The sequence below is a fragment of the Somniosus microcephalus genome, chromosome 8, assembly GCF_052327205.1.
Source record: "Somniosus microcephalus isolate GS21.2 chromosome 8, FLI_Smic_1.0, whole genome shotgun sequence".
NCBI classification, from domain to species: domain Eukaryota; kingdom Metazoa; phylum Chordata; class Chondrichthyes; order Squaliformes; family Somniosidae; genus Somniosus; species Somniosus microcephalus.
The window spans coordinates 217,913,755-217,939,600 of NC_140994.1; the positions used below are offsets into that span (position 1 = coordinate 217,913,755).

The following is a 25,846-nucleotide window of genomic DNA, read 5'->3' on the forward strand; positions in this document are numbered from 1 at the left end:
TTCTCAGATGATCTTATTTTATATGGCAATAAAATTCCTGGGCTGCAGAGGGACAGAATGGAAGATTTCTGTCGGGGAGGGAACCTTGGGCAATTATGTCCAGTCCCCATGCCAAGGAAGTGTGTTTGGGAAACTCCTGGGGCTGGATTTTGTTATTGGGGGTGGGCTGGGGGCGGGCCAGGTGGTCGGCTGGTCCCGCCCCCGCCTCCGATGTGAGGCGGGATAATTGAGCAATTTTCCCCTAATTGGGCACTTGATTTCCGGCGTGAGGGAACCCCTGGCCGAATGATTATTTTGGTCCTGAAACTCGCCTCTGATGTCATTTATGCAGCTGCATTTAAGGCCTGCCAGCAGCCTTGGTTCTTTTTCAGCCTTACAACTTTTGCATTGTACTTCTGAGGGATTCGTGCTCCAACCATGTCAGGCACCAGACCAAAGTGTGCACCCCGATTCGATGAGAACTCCCTCCAAGCTCTGGTGGAGGGAGCAAGAGTGAATAGGAAGTGCTCTTTCCTTCTTCAGGGAGGAAAAAGCCTCTCCAACAGACCAAAGCTGTGTGGCTGCAAGTGGCACAGGAGGTGAAGGCCCTATTAATGTGCAGCAGAACCTGGCTGCAGTGCCGAAAGAGGTTTCATGACCTTCTCTGCACAGGAAAAGTGAGTATTCCATCCCCATGACCCTCATCACCAGCACTCTGCTTTGTCAACCTCCTCCTCCCACTTAATCCCACTTGACCTTTACATCCTTGGACCCTTAACCATTCCCTCTCTCTGTATGTTCACATTCACTTAACTATTCGACTATGCAGCCCTCACACTCCCTATCACTGTGATGCAATGACAACAACTTACAACACACAGGGAGGGCCCTTGGTATTGGCACCTCACTCCATCTTTGCGTCCTTCAAAGCATCTATGCTATGGAGTCTCTACACTCACTCCTTTATTCTTACTCAAACTCCACTTGTGTCCCTCATTGCAGGAAAAGAGAGCCCACAATAAGAGGAAGAGGGCGAAGACAGGAGGAGGGCCACCCTCAATAGCCCAGCTCACCACAGCAGAGGAGGCGACCCTGGAGATCGTGGGAGTCGAGGAGGATGCGCAAGTGGGGGACAGACAGGTGGGCACATCAGAGCAAGCTGCTGACAGAATAGTTTTTCATCTCTCTCATTGACATTGCATGAGTGACTGATATTGATTCTAATGCTCTAACAGATTGATTTATGATCATCTGCACAATTCAATGTGCATGCAACGTTTATCTCATATGTCTAACTCTTTCCTTTACTCACCCATAGGACCATCGACAGCCCCCCCTCCCCACTGTCCAGGAGGAACAGCCTGAGCCCCCAGACTACTCAGAGGAAGCTGCAACCTCTGAGAGCGCAGCATCAGCAGAATTAAGCGCAACCAGCACCAGCGCAGACACTCACACCTCAGTGGGACCTTCGGGAGATAGAGCAGAGTTGTCACCTGGTGTATCACAGCTCACAAGTGAGCATCAGCAGGTGGTGGAGACAGGGACAACAGTGGAGAGTCTTCGTGGTCTTTGTTCAGAATAGCCTGACATCTCTTGAGGAGCGATGGTCAGCTATTGAGCAGAGAAACCAGACCTTCATGGAAGTCCTCTGGAGTAGGACTTCCAGTGCAGAAATGGGTCCTCATGGCCCCCCTGAAGTGCAGCAAGGTGCTGTCAAACCATTTGCTAGTTCTGAAGTGGGGCTGACCCATGAGAGGGATGTTGGTGGCAGAGAACAAGGAAGTGGGGGCTCCTCTCCAAGCGCTCACATAACCATGCCACTGCAGAGCCCTCGATCAGAGCCCCTCCAGAGTCCTCACCCAACTGAGATGGGCGTCTCAGCCCCTGCACAGCTGCAGCAGCAGCAGACTGTTACCGAGACCTCACAGGCTTGCAACCCCAGAGGACGGCCACCAACGATGTCAAGGCAGGAGCAGCAAGAAAGTGAGCAAGTGGCCTCCACATCTGCTGTAGCCACAGGGGAAGCACCATGTAGGAGCATGCGTAAGAGGAAGATAAAGCACAAGTAGTCACAAGGGTAGACACTTGGGTGATCTGTTATGTTAATTTTTGAAAAGCCATCCGTGATTTTATGTGATAAAAAACTAGTTGGCAAACTGTTGAAGTTGTGGCCTGTGTCATTTCGCAAATGGGACTTCCACATTGAGGGCTTAGCGTGACTTGCAATTGTTAGTATGGTGGTCAGAGTGATAGGAATCTGCAGGTTCTTGGCCATTGTTGATGCTTTGGTAAGAAGGTGCGAGGTAAAAGTGTTTGATTGGGCAGGCTAAGCAAATCTGGCCAAGATGAGTGCGTCCCTTGCATCCCGGGCAGCAATGTGCTCGCGTGCTTCTGCCGCTGGTTGACGCACCTCCGCAAGCTGTTTGTTGTCTCTCTCCTCCTCCTGCTCCTCCTCATTATCATCATCATTATCATCATCCTCATCCTCATCTGAGGAGGCTATGTGATGAGCCACTTGTACCTCAGGCATTTGCAAGCCATGATGCTGTGCCATGTTGTGAAGTGCACAGCAGACCATGATGACTATCGAGACCCTGGCTGCTGAGTACTGCAGGACTCCACCTGATCTATCAAGGCATCTGAATTGCATCTTCAGCAAGCCGATGGCTTGCTTGATTATGGATCTGGTGGATATGTGGCTGGAGTTGTAGCGCTCCTCAACTTCGTTGGATAGCCTCCTCAACGGCGTCATTAGCCATGACTTCAGGGGATAGCCCTTGTCTCCAAGTAGCCATTCGAAAAGTTGGTCTGGTGAACTGAAGAGCGGAGGCACATTAGACTGGCACAGGATGATGGAGTCATGGCAACTTCCAGGGTACTTGGCGCAAACATGCAAAATTTCCTTCTTGTGGTCACACACCAGCTGCACGTTGAGGGAGTGGAAGCCCTTGCTGTTGATAAAAATACCTGGATTGTGATGGGCTGCCTTAAGGGTCACATGTGTGTAGTGAATGACATCCTGCACCCTTGGAAAGCCGGCCAGATTAGCAAATCCAACCGCACGCGTTTACACTTGCTTGATCCTTGGAGAAGTTGATGTAATTGTGCGCGATGGCAAAGAGGGCATCGGTTACCTGCACGATGCAAGTGTGTGTGGCTGCCTGGGAGATGCCACTGATGTCTGCTGATGATCAATGGAATGAGCCTGAAACATAAAAGTTGAGTGCAGTGGTGACTTTGACGGCCACTGGTAAGGGGTGTCCACTCGCTCCTCTGGGCTCCAAGTCTTGCTGCAGCATTGCGCAGATGTCACCCACTACCTTTCACGAAAGTTTGAGCTTCCTTTGATACTGCTACTCAGTCATGTTGAGGTAGCTCATCCTCTGTCTGTAAACCCTGTTTTGGGGGTATCACCTGCGGCGACGTGCTTCCATGCGCTGGCGCCTTCTGGCCTGTGTAGCTTCAGGTGGGTGAGCAGGAGCTTGGTGCTCCTGTTGTTGGTCCAGCTGTTGGTGCTGCTGTTGTTCCGAATGCTGCTGCTGCCGTGGCTGGTCTTCGTTTGAATCTGATGTCCGGGAGGAAAGGAAATAACTGGTTCCCATGCTTCTGGTATATACCTCAGTTGAGGAAGTGCTCAGTCAAGGTGAGGAGAGGGGTTTCCCAGGAGGTCACACTGCAGATGGATCTCAGCCTCAAACCTTCCACAATGAGTAGGCCTGCTAAAAGTTCTCCCAGACCTGAGAAAACAAAGTTCTGCCACCTGCAAATGATCAGTGTTGAAAAGTCCTTTTTAATGGTGGAGCTGCAGCTGTTAGTAAGCCATCCACTTGTGAGGTCGCCAGGATTAACTAGCGTTTTCCAAAGGAAACGTGCCACATGGGGGAAATTTGTTAAAATTAGAAAGGCCTCTCAAAATGGCATTATAGAGGCAATTAAGTGCTTGTTAAGGGCCTTAAGGGGCTATCCCGACTCTTGGTGCCACTCTGACATTCTGGCTGGTGGCTTGGGACAGGAACTGCTGAAGCACCCATTTAATCCAGGGACAATGAAAACAACCATCAGTCCTACAGAATAATGTAACATTTACAGTGATTAATTATTCAAACTACTCTGAGTCAAAGCAAGAGATTAATTCTTCACTCCCATCTGGTGCTATATGGCACATGCATGACACCTCTGTATTGATTTCTTGGTGGGTTCAATGATGAGACATTTATGAAAGAGAATGACTTTTAATCTAAAGCTTGTTCAACTCTTTTATACAGCTTTTACAGGAGACACGATGCTTGTGATGCATCTAGAACGAAACTGAAACCAAACCAAACTAACTGCCTTGCTTCCCTCGGTCACATGCCCTCTGCTGGTCAGGCACAAGCAATCAATACATGCAAACATGCTATTAAGGCATCATAATCGAACAGGCAAATACCATCTCTATTTGCTGATATCATTACATCTCCTTTTCTTAAAACAAAAGTATTTTACTTTTAACTAACAACATGTTTTCTTTGTATTAATCTGCATTTTAACTGTAACACTTAATGAACTTACATTATCATTATCATGATCAAGGTTTTTTAACCTTGCTTTGTGTGTTCACATGAAATATGTCAATACACTAGAACTTGAAGAAAGAATAAGATAACATTACTTCCTTCTATAACAATAGTCCTTAAATTTGCTCAATGAGTCTCTCAGGAGGCTTCACGTGTCTTGAGGATTTTCTGATTGATTGTCCTTGAATCTGAGTTGTTGCCTCAGATGATGTGTTCTCAGCTGTGTGATCAGGTTGTTCAACAGTATCAGTCTCTTGACCTGCTGTGGCTGGTCCCATGAGAAGGTCTCGACGATTTCTTCTCAGAACAGCACCCTCATCTGTCCGAATGGTGTATGATCTTGGTTGAACTTCACTCAGGACAGTTCCCTTCTGAGTCCATGTGTTTGTTTTGTCTTTCAACCTTACTTGGTCACCAGTGTGGAGATCAGGTAGGTTTTGTGTTCCTCTGTCATAGTAGTACTTTTGCTTTTCTTTCTGTTGTTCTTTGAACTTCCTCACTTTCTCCCCCTCTTTTGTTTTCAGGAGGTTCTCCGGGATGGGTAGGTTTGACCTTAGCCGACGTCCCATCAGGAGTTGGGCTGGTGACATACCACACTCGAGCGGCGTTGTGCGGTATACAAGCATGCTCTGGTAGAAGTCAGTTCCACTGTCTCTTGCCTTGTACATCAGTCTTTTCACTGTCTGGACCGATTTTTCCACTAGACCATTGGACGTGGAAAGTGAGGACTTGACGTTGTGTGGACAAAGTCCCACTCTTTGGCAAAGTGTCGGAAACTTGCATTGTAAAACTGGGGTCCGTTGTCTGTGAAGACCTCGCTTGCCACGCCATGTCTGGAGAATATGGCTTTCATACATGTTATCACAGCATCTGCAGTGGTGGTGTACAGTCTACAAACCTCTGGATACAGGGAGTAATAGTCTGTGACTACAAGATAGTCCTTCCCTTGACATACGAATAGGTCAGCGCCTACCTTCTGGTAAGGTCTGTCTGGCGCTGGGTGTGGCTTTAGTGGTTCTACCGGATTGCTTGCTCGATATTTCAGGCATATTGTGCAGTTTGACACCTCATTTGTCACATCTTGGTTGATTCGTGGCCAGTACATCACCTCTCGTGCTCTTTACTTACACTTTTCGATTCCCAGATGTCCTCCATGGATCTTTTTTAACATCTCTTTTCTCAGACTCTTTGGGATAACTATTTTACTTCCTTTGTAGATGATGTCTTCGACCACTGATAGTTCCGCCGTGCAGTTCCAGTACTCTGCCATGTCAGGTGAGCAGTCTTGCTTCATGTTGGGCCATCCATCCAAGATGCTTTTCCTCAGTCATCTCATTGTTTCATCTTTGTTTGTCTCAGTCTTTATGAGCTCCATTTTTGCATCTGCTATGGGCAGTGCACTTGTGATCATGTCCACGTAGCCGTTCACTTTTTCATCCATTGTGGTGTTTGCGGGCTCACTTGGGTCAACAGCTCTGGACAACGTGTCTGCTGTATACATCAGCTTACCCGGTGTGTACGCAACATTCAGTGTATAGCGTTGCAGCCTGATCATCATTCTTTGTATTCTAAGCGGACAGCTATTTAGTGGCTTTTGGAACAATGCAATCAAGGGCTTATGGTCAGTCTCTACACTGATTGCTTGTCCTGCCACAAACTGGTGAAATCTTTCGCAGGCGTATGTGATGCTGAGCAGCTCCTTTTCTATTTGAGCATATCGCGTCTCCGCGTCTGTCATTGAGTGCGATGCATATGCAATAGGTTGCCAGTAGTCATATTGTTGCAGAAGAACGGCACCGAGCCCACTCTGTGATGCATCTGATGATATCTTGATGGGTCTCGCTGGGTCATAAAACCTCAGAACTGGTTCCTCTGTGAGCAGTTTCTTTAGATCGCTCCATGACTTCTCATGCTCATGATTCCATTCCCATTCTATGTTCTTTTCAGTTAGTCTTCTCAGTGGCGCCATCTTTTCTGAGAGGTTGGATATGAATTTACCCATGTAGTTGATCATTCCATTAAACCTCTGCACGTCCTTTTTGCATTGTGGCCTTGGCATATTCTCAATGGCGGACACCTTTCTGGGATCTGGTCTGATGCCCTCACTGCTAAGGATATCTCCCACGAATGTCAGTTCTGTCACCCCGAGCTGGCATTTCTCTCTATTCAGCTTCAGGTTTGTTTTCCTTGTTGCTTCCAGCACTTTTTTCAGTCTCTCGTCGTGCTCAGTTCTCGTGGTTCCCCATACTATGATGTCATCCATTGATGTATCAACTCCCTCCAGGTGCTCATAGATCATATGGATTGTTTTGTGATACACTTCAGGAGCTGAGGCAATGCCAAATGGTAACCTTAGGAATCTGTATCTGCCAAATGGACTGTTGAACATGCACAGTCTTGAACTTGCTTTGTCCAGCTTCATCTGCCAAAATCCTGATGATGCATCTAACTTGCTGAAATATTTTGCATTTGCAAACTTTGCCATGATTTCCTCACGTGTAGGAAGCTTGAAGTGCTCTCTCTTTATTGCTCTGTTTAGATCTCTTGGATCCAGGCAAATTCTGAGCTTTCCATTCTTTTTGTCCACTACGACGAGGGAACTCACCCACTCAGTTGGCTCATCTATCTTCTGAATCACGTTCAGGCTTTCCATCCTGTCCAACTCTGCCTTCAGTTGCTTTTGAAGAGCAAACGGAACTTTTCTGCATGGATGTATGACCGGTGTCATACTTTTATCTACTCTGATCGTGTGTTCTCATGGAATGCAGCCTAGACCCTTAAATAGGTCTTTGTACTCTTTCATGAGTTCATCATAGACTGTCTCTCCTTCGCTTTCCACAACGAGGGCTCTCTTTACCAGGTTCAGTCTCTCACAGGCTTTTAAACCTAGTATGGCTTGCACATCCTTTGGCACCACGATTAATGCTAGCGTGTGCTCTCTGTCCTTGTGTGTTACTTTGACAATGCATCTTTCTTTCACTGGTATATCAGTACCTGAGTATCCTGTCACTTTCACTTTGATTCCATGTATCTTTGGTCTGGGTCTAATTTTCTTAAAATCAGTCTCTGATATCACATTAACTTGTGCTCCAGTATCCAATTTAAATGGAATGTGTATGTCATTCACTTTTAGTGTCAACATCCAGTCTCTTTCTTCTTTGTTTTCAGACACAACATCTACATTGAACTCTTCTATCTCGCTTTCATCTACTGCATGGACCTTGCTTTGTTGCGCTTGGTTCTTGCAACTATTGCATGTTTTACCATATGCTGGACACTTTCTTGGTGGATGCTGTGTACCGCATCGACTACATGTCTTTCGGTCGTCCCTTTCATTTTCGTTCGCTGGCCACGCCTCTTTTTTCACATTGGCACTCGTTTTGTTAAACGGTTTGTATCCGTTCTTTCTCACTGCATCCACGTTGCAGCTATTGTCACTGAACAGTTCCTTTGCCTGCAACTTCACAGTCTCTGTAGCCCTACACAGTGCTATGGCTTTTCCCAGGTCTAGATCTTGCTCTCTTAGCAGTCTTTCCCTTAGACCATTATCTGGAATACCACACACCAGTCTGTCTTTTATCAGCGAGTCTGTCAGTCCCCCAAATTCACATGATTTGCTTCTGTTTCTCAGTTCAGCCACATATTGATCAATAGTCTCACCCATTTTCTGAACACGTGAAAAATCTGTGCCTCTCAAACGTCACGTTACGTTTAGGTATGCAGTAGGCCTCAAACTGTTCCATTATTTTATCTAGTTTCATTTTGTCTCCATTAGCAACGAATGTGAAGTTATTATACACCTCCAGCGCTTCATCACCCACGACATGTAAGAACAGTGACGATTTCCTTTTATTACTTTTCTCGTCAGCTCCGATTGCCGCTAAATACAACCCCACACGTTGTTTGAACCATCTCCAATTTTCAGCCACATTACCTGTCAACTGAAGCGTCGTCGGTGGGAGTAAACCTTCCATTTTTCACTTCGTTAGCTATTCTCTAATGGTAAGTAACGATGTTCTCTTTTGGCTTGCTAATCTGTGGAGAGCTGATCTAACTTCAGATTTTTTCTCTTCATCTCTTTCAATCACTTTTGACACCATGTATTGATTTCTTTGTGGGTTCAATGACGAGACATTTATGAAAGAGAATGACTTTTAATCTAAAGCTTGTTCAACTCTTTTATACAGCTTTTACAGGAGACACGATGCTTGTGATGCATCTAGAACAAAACTGAAATCAAACCAAACTAACTGCCTTGCTTCTCTCGGTCACATGCCCTCTGCTGGTCAGGCACAAGCAATCAATACATGCAAACATGCTATTAAGGCATCATAATCGAACAGGCAAATACCATCTCTATTTGCTGATATCATTACAACCTCTGCATGAAACTAGTGAAAGGAGCACTAGTTCCACGCACAGGTGTCATGCATGAGTATATAGTACCAGATGGGAGTGAAGAATGAATCTCTTGCTTCGTGTAAATGCAAAGCTCGCAGCTCAGTGGTCCCTCAGCTTGAGTATCAAGGATGGAAAATTGACCTTAATAGGAGGAACGCCGTAAGAACCAAAGTCTTATTAGAATCCAGAGAGTGCATGATCTGACAGAGATAGCTAACATGCTGATAGGGTGAGATGAAGTAAATAGACTGGGATAAAAACAGAAAATGCTGGAGATACTCAGCAGGTCAGGCAGCATCTGTGAAGAGAGAAACAGAGTTAACGTTTCAGGTCGATGACCTTTCGTCAGAACTGGAAAAAAGCAGGAAATGGAACAGATGTCTAAGCAAGTGTAAGGGCTGGGAAATGGGGGAGGGGATGAAAGAACAAAAGGGAATGTATGTGATAGGATAGAAGGCAGGAGAGGTTAAGAGATATTAAGAGATATTCAAGGCAACTTCTCCTTTGACTCCACTCACTTCCTCCAAATCAAACGTGTTGCTATGGGAACCCGCATGGGTCCTAGCTATGCCTGCCTTTTCATGGGATATGTGGAACACTCTTTGTTCCAGTCCTACACAGGTCCCCTCGCTCACCTCTTTTTCCAGTACATTGATGACTGTATCAGTGCTGTTTCCTGCTCTCGCCCTGAACTAGATAATTTCATTCACTTTGCTTCCAATTTCCACACTTCCCTCACCTTCACATGGTCCATCCCCAACTTTTCCCTTCCCTTCCTCGACTTCTCTGTCTCCATCTCTGGGGATAGGTTATTGACAAACATTCACTACAAGCCCACTGACGCCCACAGCTACCTGGACTACACTTCCTCCACCCCGCCTCCTGTAAGGATTCTAATCTCTCCGTCTCTGCCGCATCTGCTCTGACGATGCCATCTTCCATACCAGTGCTTCCGACATGTCTTCATTTTTCCTCAACCGAGGATTCCTCTCTATAATGGTTGACATAGTCCTTGACCGTGTCCATTCTATCTCCCGCACTTCTGCCCTCACCCCTGCCCTCCCTCCCTGAACCACGATAGAGTTCCCCTTGTACTCACCTTTCACCCCACCAGCCTCCACATTCAACGGATCATCCTCGCCATTTCCACCACCTCCAGCATGATCCCACCACCAAATGCATCGTCCCCTCACCTCCCCTTTCAGCATTCCGTAGGGACCACTCCCTCTGCAACACCCTAGCCCACTCCTCTATCACCTCCAATACCCCTTCCCCTTCCCCTTCGCCCGGCACCTTCCCGTGCAAGCACAGGAGATGCAACACATGCCCTTATATCTCCCCCCTTCCCACTGTCCAGGGCCCCAAACACCCCTTCCAGGTGAAACAGCGATTAACTTGTACTTCTTGCAATTTAGTATACTGTATACGCTGCTCACGATGTGGTCTCCTCTACATTGGAGAGACCAAACGCAGATTGGGTGGCCGCTTTGCGGGACACCTCTGTTCAGTCCGCAAGGGGGACCCCGAGCTTCTGGCCGCCTGTCACTTTAATTCTCCGCTCCACTCCCACTCAGACCTTACCATCCTCAGCCTCTTGCATTGTTCCACGGAAGCTCAGCGTAAGCTTGAGGAACAGCACCTCATCTTTCAATTAGGTACTTTACAGCCTTCTGGACTCAACATAGAGTTCAACAATTTCAGATCATAACCTGGCCCCTATCATATATATATATATTTTTCCACACTTTTTTTTTGTGCCTTCTGTTCTTCTCTCCCACATGGCAGCTGCCTTTCATTCTGCCAGCACAATTTACACTCATCTAGAGCCATCCTTGTTTCTTAACCTGTCCCATTACCACCTCCTTTTGCCTTGAATATCTCTTAAAGTCTCTTAACCTCTCCTGCCTTCTATCCTATCACAGACCGTCCCTTTTGTTCTTTCATCCCCTCCCCCATTTCCCAGCCCCTACACTTGCTTAAAAATCTGTTCCATTTCCTGCTTTTTTCCGGTTCCGACGAAAGGTCACCGACCTGAAGTGTTAACTCTGTTCCTCTCTTCACAGATGCTGCCTGATCTGCTGAGTATCTCCAGCATTTTCTGTTTTTATTTCAGATTTCCAGCATCTGCAGTATTGGCCCAGTAATTCCGGTCCCAACGCGTGAGTACGGACGGGGTACTCACGCGTGGGCCCGTTGGAAGTGCCGGATTTCAGCATGCACAGCGCATGCGCGGGAAACCGGCATTTCCTCCAAGGGGTTCACAGGTCCAACGCGTGTGCGCAGGACTCTGCGCGCACGCGTTGAACTTCCTTCTTTTTGACAGGTTTGCCCGTGTGTAAGGGCCTCAACTTTATAGAAATGTAAAAAGGAGACATAAGGACTTGATTCTTTAAGGTAAGTGGTCTATTATTTAAAATTATAACATTTTTTCCACAGCTTTGTTGTTTTTATGGACTTTACAGTAAGGTAAGTGTATTTTTAGACCCAATTTCTTAAAAAAATTTTTTTTTCAAAAATTTGATTAATTGCTTAAAATAGTTTTTTAAAGTTATTTATAGTTCATTTCATTAGTGGGATGTTTTTTAAAATTGTATTTAAAGTTTAAGTAGTGTTTCGGGCGCCCGTAGTTTTCATGAGTTTGACAGTTCTTACTATCAAACTCATGAATGAAGTTTTCCCTCCCCTGATTGGCTGCCCAGAGCTCACCTGATCCCAGCCGGCACATCGAACTAACTATGCTGCTGGATCAGGCAAGCACAGCGCGCCGACAGCTGAACCGGGCCAGTGACAGGAATTCCAAGCAGGCCCAGGCTTCAGCTGTCGGCGCGCCGGGTAAGTGCACATCGGGGGCTTGCACGCGCGGCAAGCCCCCGAACCTAATTTCTGGGCCATTTTCTTTTTGTATTAGTGTCTCTGTCCTTCATTTGTTCTACGCACATATATTACATTTTGGCGACGAGGATGGAATCCCAAAGCCAATTTTAGGGATCATGGAAGGACACAGTGTTCAACTTCAAGTAGACAAGTTTAAGGTGAATTTGTGACACCTAAACTGAATTTTTGCGATGTTTTACCATTAATGCTAATGCAGAATCATCTGTGGTTCACCTTCGTGTGTATGTATCCACAGCAACAGCGGCGTTGATTCTCCAAGGTACACTGGTAGTGTGCTGAGTCACTGTTCGATGGGATCGGGACAATCATGGCCGCACCTACAGGATTCATCGGAAGCCTCAGCATGTATGACCGAGGTCGGAAACAATCATTTCTTATATTAAGCAGATGAAGATGTTTTTTAAGGCCAATAACATTATTGAGACCGAATGTGCAGCTGAAAATTTTTAAACTCAGAATAAAGTAATTTGTGAATGGAAGAAAGTAATTGTTCTAATGGAGATCGGGCCAGATGTCTACAGGGTAAGCGAAGGATGCATCGTTTGAAGACACTGTCGAGAAACTCGAGGACCATTTCGACCCAAAGCCATTAGAAATAGCAGAGAGCTGTAAGTTTGGTACCAGAAACCAAAAACAAAGTGAAACCATCAGTGAGTACATTGTAGCTCTTAACAACCTGTCATTGCATTGTAACTTCAGCACATTTTTTGATCGTGCGTTGCGAGATAAGTTTGTGTGTGGACTGGTGGATGAGCGCACACAGTCCAAGTTACTGAACACTCCGAACCTAACGTTTGACATAGCACGCAAAATTGCCCTATCTCTTGAGGTGGCGTCTAAGAATGCTTGGGAGCCCTGTCCAACTCAAGTGACTAGTGCAGCTATGGTCTACAGCCACAAAGCCACCGCCAAACCTAAAGCTGTGATACCAAGTCAAAAGCATGTAAGTGAGAGCAGTTCAGTAAATTGTTATTGCTGTAATGGAAATCACTCACCACAGTCCTGCCATTACAGAAATGTGAAATGTTTTCACTGCCAGAAGCAAGGCCATATTTCAACAGCTTGCAGAGCTAGGTCTAAAGCAGGAAGAATGAACCATTCTTGTGGCAATGCAAAGCAGTGACAACAAAAGGGAGGAGTTCACAATATTGAAGTGAACACACCTGATGTTGAAGACTAGACATCTACAGTATTTATGTCACTAGCGGCAATGCTAGTAGTCGTGAGAAAGACTTCCGTACAAAACTTTTGATTAACGAGCAATATATTGATATGTGTGTTGACACGGCGGTGGACTGCTCTATCATGAGTAAGGACACATGAGAGTAAGTTTAATCAAGTGCCACTTACAAAGGGTACCATAGAGTTAAAAACATACTCCGGAGAAATCCTAGAGACATGTGGACAAATGGAATGCACAGTTCAACACAGTGGCCAATCAGTAAAGCTGCCTATTATTGTAGCGAGCTACAACAACAGGCCAACTCTCATGGGCAAAGACTGGTTGAGAAAGTTAAAACTAGACTGGAAAAACATCTTCAGTGTAGATGCTTCAAAGAAGCGACTTGACATAATGCTGAACAAGTACGAAAGCATGTTCTCAGACAGTTATGAGGGCATCACTGGGTATGATGTGCATATCTGCAACAAGTTCAAGGCGAAGCCTGTCTATTGTAAGGCAAGGCCAGTCCCTTATGCGTTGAAAAGTCAGGCAGAGGAAGCGCTAATGAAGCTCAGAGAGAACAGAGCGCTAGTAAAAACTGACAAAAGTGAATGGGCTACCCTGATTGTGGTAGTGCCCAAAGCAAACAAAACTGTACGCTTGTGCGATGACTACAACCAAGCAGTTGATGATTAGCAGTACTCGTTACCTACATTGCAAGATTTGTATGCAGCACTCCCTGGGTCAAAAGCTTTCTCCAAACTTGACCTGTTGCACACTTATGCTCAGCTGAATGTTGACAAAGAGATTCAACAGTATCTCACCATCAGCATACATAAGGGACTGTACTCATACACCAAGCTGCTGTATGGTGTAAGTCCCTCCACCAAAATCTTCCAAGCTACGATGGAAAAGATTTTGCAAGGAGTTCCAAATTGCTTATGTAATCAAGAAGATATGCAGATCGCAACAAGCAGTGAGGAAGAAAATCTAGAAGTGTTAGGTTTAGTGCTTCAAAGGTTGAATGCCTACAATGTTAAATTGAAAATGAGCAAATGTGCTTTTGCGCAGTCTGAGATTGTGTACCTTGGTCTGAACGTTGATGCAAATGGCTTGCAACCAGTGAAGGAAAAGGTTGATGCTGTCATCAATGCTCCAAAGCCACAGAACGTGTCTGAGTTAAGATCTTTCCTTGGAATGGTCCAGTACTATACACGTTTCTTACCTGAGTTAGCGACCATGTTAGCTCCATTGCACAAGCTTCTCCACAAGGATATCCAGTGGAAGTGTACGAAAGCGTAACAGGAAGTTTACGATGCTAGTAAAAGAAGTCTGCCTAGCGATGCTCTACTTATGCATGACGACACAGATTGTGAGCTTAAGTTAGCGTGTGATGTTTCCAGCTATGGTGTGGGAGCTGTCATAAGCCATGTAATGGATGATGGCCAAAAGAAACTAATCACATTGGCATTGTGAACCCTCACAAAGAGCGAAAGAAACTACGCACAATTTGAACAGGAAGCACTTGCCATAGTGTTTGGAATCAATACATTCCAACAGTTTCTGATTGGCAGAAATTTTACCCTGATAACCGATCACAAACTACTCTAGCAATATTGGGGCCCAAATCTGCCATCCCTGCAATGGCTGCATCAACAATGCAACGGTGGGCAGTGTTGTTGTCACAATATGACTGTTATAAATCTCATCATTCATCAAGAAACTACTCATGAAATAACGCTGGACGGCCAGCTGGTGGCACCGTCCAAAGAGTATAAATACTCGGGCGTGGGCCCAGCTTTCCAGGGACATTTTGTAAGACAAGGAACTAGTGAAGTACAACTAGACCTCCATGTTCTGAAACAAGTTGATTAAAGCCTTGCTTTATGCTCAAACCAAGTGCGTAGTGAGTTTTATTACGGCAATGACTACACGATTGAATTTCACACTTCAAAGCAGAACGCAATCGCAGATGCCTTGTCCAGGTTGCCACATGAGGACTCATGTGTTGGGACTGAAGGTGCTATTTTCATGTTAGGTGCAGTTGTCAAAGACTTTCCAGTGAATGCAATTAAGATTGCAGATGAGACTCAAAAGGATTCAGTACTGAAAAGAGTTTATGAAAACACCTTGAATGGATGGACTTATCAGTGTATGGACACAGAATTGAAACCATTCCATAACTGTCATACTGAATTGTCTTGTGAGCAAGGTTGTATCAAGTGGGGAAACAGAGTGGTGCTACCTACTTCTTTGAGAGACAGAATTCTTCCCGGACTTCATACTGAACATCCAGGGATCGTCAATATGAAATCAATTGCAAGAAGCTTTGTTTACTGACCTGGATTGGACAGTGATCTTGAACCACTTGATCATGAACACATACATGAGTTTGACTCAGTTCAGACTTCAGTAACTGAAGAACCAGGTTCAAACAAGTCTGAGATAGAAACAGGACTATCTTCGAGTTTGGAACCAAAACAAAACAGCCCAGAAATTGGTTCAACACCAAGACCTTCTGTAAGTAGACCAGGAAGGCTCCGCAAACTTGTTATTAAACTGGATTTGTATTTCATTTAAAAGAAAACAAGCCTGGGGCTTTTGTTATGTGGTTCATGTAATGCTGGGAAAGGTGGGACCATAGTTTTGTTGTATTTGGGAGGGGAATGCATACATTTTTTAAGGGGGAAAGCACATGGTTTGTCACATGGTTTAGTATGAGCATGCTCAGTTTGCTCAGGCCTAATAAAGCAAGCACATGGACTAGCAATTAATTGTGTCTCCGTCCTTCATTTGTTCTACCCACATATATTGCAACTAGGGTCTTTAGGGAGCACTTCTCCTACCGCCACCTAAGCCAGGAGCAGTGTGTTCATTGGCTCGCTTCACCAAGAAGGTGGTCACAAAACTCTGCCACCTTCTGCAACCAGACCTGGAGCCTGGGACATCACTGCCAGTGGCCCTCACGGTGACACTGGCGCTCAATTTCTTAGCCAGCGGATCCTTCCTGGCTGGAACAGGCGACATAGCTAACATCTCACATTTCATCATCCATCACTGCAACTGGGAGGTCAAAGTGGCTCTGTACACTGGGAGAGGGGTCTTCACTGTCTGGAACAGTTGCCATGGATTGGAGGATAGCTAATGTAACCCCACTATTTAAAAAAGGTGGTAGAGAGAAAACGGGGAATTATAGGCCGGTAAGTCTGACATCGGTAGTGGGGAAAATGCTAGAGTCCATTATAAAAGATGTAATCGCAGAGCACTTGGAAAACAGTGACAGGATCGGACAAAGTCAACATGGATTTACAAAAGGTAAATCATGCTTGACTAATCTACTGGAATTTTTTGAGGATGTAACTGGTAGAATAGATAAGGGAGAACCAGTGGATGTGGTATATTTGGACTTTCAGAAGGCTTTCGATAAGGTCCCACATAAGAGATTAGCGTGCAAAGTTAAAGCACATGGGATTGGGGGTAAGGTACTGTCTTGGATAGAGAACTGGTTGGCAGACAGGAAGATTGATTAATAGACAGGAAACAGAGAGTTGGAATAAACAGATCTTTTTTCGAGTGGCAGGCAGTGACTAGTGGGGTACCGCACGGATCGGTGCTAGGACCCCAGCTATTCACAATATATATAAATGATCTAGACGAGGGAACTAGATGTAATATCTCCAAGTTTTCAGACAACACAAAGCTGGGTGGGCGTGTGTGCTATGAGGAGGACGCAGAGAAACTCCAGTATGATTTGGACAGGTTGGGTGATTGGGCAGATGCATGGCAAATGCAGTATAATGTGGATAAATGCGAGGTTATCCACTTCGGTGGCAAAAACAGGAAGACAGATTATTACCTGAATGGCAATAGATTGGGAAAAGGGGACGTGCAACGAGACCTGGGTGTCCTTGTGCACCAGTCGCTGAAGGTAAGCATGCAGGTGCAGCAGGCGGTTAAGAAGGCAAGAGGATTCGAGTACAGGAGCAAGGATGTCTTGCTGCAGTTGTACAGGGCCTTGGTGAGACCACACCTTGAGTATTGTGTGCAGTTTTGGTCACCTTATCTGAGGAAGGATGTTCTTGCCACTGTTCCCAAGTGCAGCGAAGATTCACCAGACTGATACCTGGGATGGCAGGAATGGCATATGAGGAGAGATTGGGTCGATTAGGCTTATATTCACTAGAGTTTAGAAGAATGAGAGGGGATCTCATTGAAACTTATAAAATTCTAACAGGACTAGACAGACTAGTTGCAGGAAGGATATTCCTGATGGTGGGGGAGTCCAGAACCAGGGGTCACAGTCTAAGGATAAGGGGTAAGCCATTTAGGACTGAGATGAGGAGGAATTTCTTCACCCAGAGAGTGGTGAACCTATGGAATTCTCTACCACACAAGACAGTTGAGGCCGATTCATTAAATATATTCAAGAAGGAGTTAGATATATTTCTTAAGGCTAAAGGGATCAAGGGATACGGGGAGAAAGCAGGGATAGGGTACTGAATTTGGATGATCAGCCATGATCTCATTAAATTGTGGAACAGGCTCGAGGGGCCGAATGGCCTACTCCTGCTCCTATCTTCTATGTTTCTATGTTTCTAAGCTAGCCAGCAATCCATTCTGCTACTTGTCCCCTGACTCTGCATTCTCTGACCTTATTCATCAGTCTATTATGGGGTACCTTATCGAAGGCCTTTTGAAAATCCAAATAAATTACATCTACTGCATTACCATTGTCTACTCTCTCTGTTACCTATTCAAAAAAAAATAAGTTTGGTCAAGCAAGACTTTCCCTTTTGAAATCCATGTTGACTATTCCTTATTGTATTTTTGGTTTCTAGATGTTCTTCTATTTTCTCCTTTAGTAGGGATTCCATTATTTTTCCTACCACCGATGTTAAGCTGACTGGTTTATAATTCCCTGGACATGTTCTATCCCCCTTCTTAGATATTGATATTATGTTAGCTATCCGCCTGTCTTCTGGCACTATTCCTTTTTATAACGCATTATTAAATAATGTCTCTGCTGCCTCTTCCCTAGATTCTTTTAAAATGTGTGGATGCAATCCATCTGGACCAGGGGTTTTATCCTCTTTGAGTTTGAATAATTTATTTAATATATCCACTTTTTAAAATTTTAAATGCACTTATCTCATTACTAATCTCATCATCCAATGACATGTCTGCCTGTTCTATCTCCCTGGTAAATACTGAAGCAAAATAATTATTTAATATTTCTGCCATCTCTCAATCATTACCTGTGGTATTATCCTGAGTTTTTTTTTATTCATTGATACGATGTGGGCGTCGCTGGCTGGGCCTGCATTTAGTGCCCATCCTTAATTGCCCTTGAGAAGATGGTGGTGAGCCGCCTTCTTGAACCGCTGCAGTCCATATGGTGTAGGTACACCCACAATGCTGTTAGGAAGGGAGTTCCAGGATTTTGGCCCAGCGACAGTGAAGGAACGGCGATACAGGTCCAAGTCAGGATGGTGTGTGGCTTGGAGGGGAACTTGTAGGTGGTAATGTTCCCATGCGTCTGCTGCCCTTGTCCTTCTAAGTGGTAGAGGTCGCGGGTTTGGAAGGTGCTGTTGAAGGAGCTTTGGCGAGTTGCTGCAGTGCATCTTGTAGATGGTACACACTGCAGCCACAGTGCGCCGGTGGTGGAGGGAGTGAATGTTGAAGGTGGTGGATGGAGTGCCAATCAAGCGGGCTGCTTTATCCTGAATGGTGTTGAGCTTCTTGAGTGTTGTTGGAGCTGCACTCATCCAGGCAAGTGGAGAGTATTCCATCACACTCCTGACTTGTGCCTTGTAGATGGTGGAAAGGCTTTGGGGAGTCAGGAGGTGAGACACTCGCCGCAGAATTCCCAGCCTCTGGCCTGCTCTTGTAGCCACAGTATTTATATGGCTGGTCCAGTTCAGTTTCTGATCAATGGTAACCCCCAGGATGTTGATAGTGGGGGATTCAGCGATGGTAATGCCATTGAATGTCAAGGGGAGATGGTTAGAGTCTCGCTTGTTGGAGATGGTCATTGCCTGGCACTTGTGTGGTGCGAATGTTACTTGCCACTTGTCAGCCCAAGTCTGAATGTTGTCCAGGTCTTGCTGCATATGGACACGGACTGCGTCAGTATCTGACGAGTCTCGAATGGTGCTGAACAGTGTGCAATCATCAGCGAACATCCCCACTTCTGACCTTATGATGGAGGGAAGGTCATTGATGAAACAGCTGAAGATGGTTGGGCCTAGGACACTGCCCTGAAGAACTCTTGCAGTGATGTCATATGATTGAGATGAATGACCTCCAACAACCACAGCCAACTTCCTTTGTGCTAGGTATGATTCCAACCAATGGAGAGTTTTCCCCTTGATTCCCATTGACTTCAGTTTTGCTAGGGCTCCTTGATGCCACACTCGATCAAATGCTGCCTTGATGTCAAGGGCAGTCACTCTCACCTCACCTCTTGAGTATCCCTTAATGGCCCCCTATTCCCATCCCAACCTCCCTTTATTTATTGATGTGCCTATAAAATATTTTACTATTTTGTTTCATGTTCCTTGACAATTTAATTTCATAGTTCCTCTTTGCCTCCCTAATTGTTTTTTGACCTCTCTCCTAATCTTTTCATATTCTCTCTTATCATACACTCCCCTGCTGTCTATGTATTTAATATATGCCTCTTTCCTTACCATCAATTGTTCCCTTATGGCTTTATTCATCCATGGAGTCTCATTATTGTTTATTTTGTTCTTTCCTTTTAGCGGAATATATTTTTCCTGCACTCTGTTGAACACTGTTTTAAATGCTTCCCATTGCTGTTCTACATTGTTGTTTGCCAATATTTTTGCCCTTTTTTCCCTAAGTTCTATTCGCAGCCCCTCAAAATCAGTTTTTCTCCAATCTAGTTTTCACCATACTTATGTCCTTCTCAATTCTCATCTTAAAGTGTATTATATTATGGTCACTATTGTCTATATGTTCCTCTACCTTTATTTCTCTTATCTGCTCTGGTTTATTCCCCATTACTAGATTCAATAGCGAATCCTCCCTTGTTGGGCTTTTTACATATTGGGTTAAAAAGGAGTCCTGTATACATTGTAGGAACTCCATTCCCTTATCCCCTTTACCTACCTCTCCTGTCCAATATTGGGGTAGTTGAAGCCACCCATGATTATTATTCTATGTTTTTTACTCATTTCCCTAATTTGTCTGCATATTTCTTCCTCCACCTCCCTTCCACTTAGGTGGTCTGTAGACTATGCCTATTAGTGTGATTGAGCCTTTATTACCCTTTATCTCTATCCATATGGATTCTATTTTTGTCTTGCTGATATCTGCTTCACTTTTTTCTACTGCCATTATGCTATCCCTAATAAGTACAGCTAGCCCACCTCACCTTTTTCCCTCCCTATCTTTTCTAAGTAAGTTATACCCTTCAATGTTTAATTCCCAGTCCTGATTTTTCTGTAGCCATGTCTCAGTAATCCCTACTATATCTGGTTCCTTACAATGTATGATTGCCTCCAGCTCCCCTGTTTTATTACGGACACTGTGTGCATTGCTGTACAGACAGTTTAACCCATGTTTAATAGGATTTCCTGTCACTTATGTTTAACCATCTATTTAGACTTCTGTTCTATAACTCTATTTATTCCCTTGCCATGAATGTCCTTTCTTAATTTATTTTTTCCTATACTCTCTTTTCCTGTTTTGTTTATATTTAGGCTGGTTACATGTCGTTTAGATCCCTCCCCGCATCTTACTAGTTTAAAGCCTTTGCCACTTTTCGCTAGGACACGGGTCCCATCCCGGTTCAGCTGGAGGTTGTCCCATTAGTACAGCTCTTTCCTGTCCCAGAACTGGTGCCAGTGTCCCATGAAAATAAATCCCTCTCTCCCACACCAGCTCTTTAGCCACGTGTTAATTCTCCTGATCTGTCTGATTCTATGCCAATTTGCATGTGGTTCGGGCAATAATCCAAAGATTACTACCTTCGAGATCCTGCTTTTTAATTTAGATCCTAACTTCTGATACTCTTTCAGTGGGACCTCCTCCCCTATGTCGTTTGTTCCAACATGGACCATGACAACTGGATTTCCAACCTTTCTTTCCAAGTTCCTCTTCAGCTGCCGTGAGATATCCCTTACCCTGGCACCAGGTAGGCAACACACCCTTTGGGATTCTCGTTCTTGGCTGCAGAGGACACTACCTATCCCCCTAATTATAGATTCCCCTATCACTGCCACATTTCTATTCTGCTCTCCCCCCCGCCCCCCCCCTTGGGCAACCTTCTGAGTCTGCATTGTGGCTGCCCTCCATGCAGTCTTTTTCCTTGTCCTCACAGGTAGCAAGTACATCATACCTGTTGGACAGGACCAGTGTCTGTGGGACCTCCTTCTCAACCTCTCCTAAATCCCTGCTACCCGTCTTCCTAACAGTCACACCTTCCCTTTCCTGAACCTGTGTTGTCCTCTGGGGTGTGACTGTATTCTGGATAAAACTGTCCAGAAATTCCTCCCCCAGCTTATGTGTCGGGTTGTCTCCAACTTGCACTCCAGCTCAATGACTCTGAGCCGGAGAGATTCGAGATGGAGGCATCTCCTGCAGATGTATTGGCTCGGGACAGTCTCGCTGTCCATAAACTCCCACATACCGCTGTCCAGACACACAACCTGCCCTGCCTTATCTTAGTCTAGCCTTATTTTATTTATTTAACTAGTTAAAGTCTTTAATCAACGATTATTTATAGTTATATTCATTAGTTTACCTAGATAAGCTATACATGTTATAGTTTCCTGATTCTAGTTTAAGCCACTGTCCTAGGTTAGAGAGAAAATAAAATCTTAATACTCACCAACCAATCACCTACCTGCAGTCCTGTGACGTCACACCTTTGTTTTATTTGGAAATTGTGGAATGTCCCGCTGTCACTGATACTGCCTCCAGTTAGGTCTGCGCTGTTCCTCCGCTCTTTCCCTTATGTCCAGCCGCCGCTGGTGCCTCCAGAGCAGGTGTCCCATTTCGTCGTGCTCTGCTGCATCCTCTACAAATTGGCCATCATGAGGGTGCAGCCCTTGTCACCACTGTTCCCTCTAATTTATTTTTTCACTGAGCAGGCCATGAACTCCTTTGACCGCGACCTTTTCGTCCGTAGGCAAATCTTACAACAACAACAACAGCTTTTACAACAACAGCTTTTACACCAACAACTGCAGCAACACTTAAAATCATATATACGGTAATGGCATATTGCCACCCCATGTCTCAAATCATGAGACAATCAGACAAGGTTCTATACAAGTTTAGCAAAACTTCTCTGCTTTTGAATTCTATTCCTCTAGAAATGAACCCCAGTGCGTTATTTGCACTTTTATGGTTTTTTTAACCTGCGTTGCTACTTTCAATGATTTGTGAATCTATACCCCGAGATCCCTTTGCACCTCTACCCCATTTAGACTTATTTTCCAAGGAGTAGGTCACCTCCTTATTCTTTCTACCAAAATGCACCAGCTCACACTTATCTATATTGAAACTCATTTGTCATTTACATGTCCATTCTGCAAGTTTGTTCATGGTAAAATTAACATTACATTCCTGTCTTTTTTTCCGGCTTTAACAATTTTCTGAATTTCAAAAAAAAAATCTCTCATTTTTGTTTCTGAGAAAGGTAACCTTTGTTGCCCCAGGTGGTTTGACTTCTTCAGCAGACAGATGTACTAATTGGGTTGGCCTGTAGAAAGTAAGGGGCCTCAACATTCCTAAAAATATAAACCTGACGCCCAGAATTCTGATTTTCAAAAGTAAGCTCCAATTTTCCCCACTTTTTAAATGTTATTAAGGTTTTTATTAACTTTCATCAGCAACAAGTCTAAAACCATAAATCCACCCCTGGTGCAATATTGGATTTAGTAAAAAGTAGCAAAAGTAAGTTAAACTTGTGTTAATCACTCTTCTTCCTTCTACTAAAATTCTTCTTTGCTTCACCTAATGATTGAAAGCCTGATCTTACAAACCCATCTGCAGTAGGATCATTTTATTTTAAAAAGCAGATTCACGTACAGATCAAAATTCACACAAACTCATTTATCATTTCCTTTCCTAAAATATGTCACTGCCATCTGACAGCAACAAAGGCCTAAAAATTCGGTTGGTTTGCGCCTCCCGTCAGTGCCCTAAGAGGGTGCTAACAGGGCGCAAAGCAACTCGCGCCTGGGCGTGGCGCCGCCAACGCCTCCCACGAAAAAACGCTATGTCCGACAGGGTCAGGGGGGCCAACCAGCGTCCGGGTCAGCACAAATTAAAGGGGAGGTGCTAGGTGGCCATTTTTGTTGCTGAAGAACCGGCTGTGCTCAGTGAGCCTGGCACTTCTCTTGAGTGCCGGGCTCTTTTGCCGGCACTCCGATCCCTGGTGGCCCAGAGGGGCCCCGGGTCGTGTTGCGCTAGGCCCCTCCACTTTAAGAAGGGGAGGAAGACCTGCAGCACTGCGGCGCGATGTGCTGCAGAGCGCGGCGCTGCGGCAAGTAGCGCCGCAACATTCACTCGCAGCGCCCCAAGAGGTAGGCGGGGTGCTTCCAGTAGCACCCCGCTTCCCTCTTGGGGCACTATTGGTGAATTTTGGCCGCGGGGGCATTAATTTTTTCAGGGTGCTAAAAGTAGTACCCCGCCGAAGTTGGGGCGCTACTCAATTTTTCCCCCAAAGTGCCTTCTTACTCCCCTGTTGCACATAAAACTCGGCGACTCACTCACCTGTAACATAAGATGAGATACAGATGGTTATTTACCGATCTCTCCCACTGATTTTTAAAGCTTCATCCAGCCCCATAGTGCACTGAGCTGGCCTGCTCATGATCAGCTTCGCTCTGGAATGGCCTTGCTCAGGAAAGGCCCTACTCACCAATGGCTCCGCTCAGGAATGGCTCCGCTCCAGAAAGGCCCTGCTCTGGAATGGCCCTGCTCAGGAAAGGCCCTGCTCAGGAAAGGCCCTGCTCAGGAATGGCCCCGCTCAGACTGGCCCCGCTCAGGAATGGCCCTGCTCAGGAAAGGCTCTGCTCAGGAAAGGCCCCGCTCAGACTGGCCCCGCTCAGACTGGCCCCGCTCAGACTGGCCCCGCTCAGGAATGGCCCTGCTCAGGAAAGGCCCTGCTCAGGAATGGCCCCACTCAGACTGGCCCCACTGAGACTGACCCCGCTCAGACTGGCCCCAATCCGATTTGCCATGCGGGGTCCGCAGAGTTTCTGTAACAGAGGCCCCGGAACCATGGCGCCAAAGGAGGAGTGACACGCTGCCGTCATCACCATGGGAACTGGCTGAGTGCGGCTCCTCTACAGCTTCATGCCTGCAGCACGTGGAACTTCTCAGAGAGCGACACAACCAGCCCCTCACCCACTCCCTTATCATTTCAGTGCTGCCCCAACCCCGCCTCGGCGATCTGGTCCCACATCCTTATTACAGTGTTTCTGGAGTACCTACTGGACCCCTGTGGGTGCAGGACCGTACTTCGAGTGTTCACCCCCTGCACAAAGGCCACGACTGCTGCGTCCGAGCCCCTGGGTGCCTTTTCCTTGGCCTGCTGAGCCATTTTTGTTTGGGTTGAAGCAGCTTTAACATTTTTGATAACCAGAAGGCTGCTCACCTTTAAGAGGTGCAGACTGCCTTTAAGAGGTGCAGGCTAAATTTAACTAAAGCTAATTCAAAAGCAAAATACTGGGGATGCTGGAAATCTGAAATAAAAACAGAAAATGCTGGAAATACTCAGGTCAGGCAGAATTTTGAAGAAAACTAGCCTCGTGTGAACTGTGCAAATTTCTGCCCCCTAATGAGCACACAGCCAGTCAGCAGCATGCTCAATGCTGGGCTCTGCGCTGCTATCATGCAAAGTAGCAGGCATCATGAAGTTTATCTCCTGCCTGCACTCATTTCAATGGGCGTGGGCCAATCGCGATCCCCATGCCCTTTTTCGAGCCTAATCGAATTTTTAGCCCAATGTAATTCTATGCAACATTCGCTATTAATTATTCCACTCCATATTTTCCTGGGGCTTTTGCGCCACTCCACCATTAACCTCGCTGAAACAGTTAGAGGGTTATTATCAGAGCTCCATCCCATTAAAATCAACGGTGATCACAATTTTCCTGCACTAAAGGCAGTTTTTACGCCGCTGCCACTTAGGCTGAAAAATAATAGTGCTGGTGACCTGGCAGTGGCATGATTTATTGCTCCAAGGTCAGTATGAAAAATGGAGAACCAAAATCAAGTTAAATTCCATGGTGTTATTTAGCCTTTTCTCGGAAGTTTGCTGCTATAATTTTGTGATACTGAATAACCTGGAAATGTTTCATTTCCCTCAAATCAGAAAGGAGTTTTCCTCAGTCGTTTATGCAGTTCTTTATTTTGTTTATTTAGCAGCATCGATTTTCTTAATCCTTCTGTCATAGGAACATGAATGTTTTAGCTGGACATCAGTATTTAATACAAAGATCAATTGTTAATGAAAGTATATTTAAGAAGCTAGACTTCCATTCACTTAAACCTGCCCCCCTGCCCCACCACCCTGCCCCCCACTCTGCACCCGCCCCATGGCTCCATATAGTGAATGTGCTGTCACTTGAGCTCTTAGATCAGTGATGAGTGCCTGATTTACCGCTATGCTCACTGTGATGTATCCTATTTCGTAAACCAGCAAAATTTGGAACAAGTTAACAATGGGGAAATTCACGTTTTACGTCATCAATCTCACCATTGCATGAAAATCTGGGCCAACCTGTAATGACCAGGACGTAGTGTCATACGGAGAGTGACTGAATCATCAAAGGTTGCGAGGAAAGGGCTAATAAAACTACAGGATGGTATGGAC

The 25,846-nt window shown here is 45.4% G+C and overlaps 1 protein-coding gene across 1 annotated transcript in view; it reads right to left on the reverse strand.

Moving 5' to 3' along the window:
* Window positions 1-25,846, reverse strand: part of LOC147114105 (organic cation/carnitine transporter 2-like) — a 265,346-nt gene that overhangs the window by 121,697 nt on the left and 117,803 nt on the right. The gene's annotated exons all lie outside the window — the stretch shown is intronic.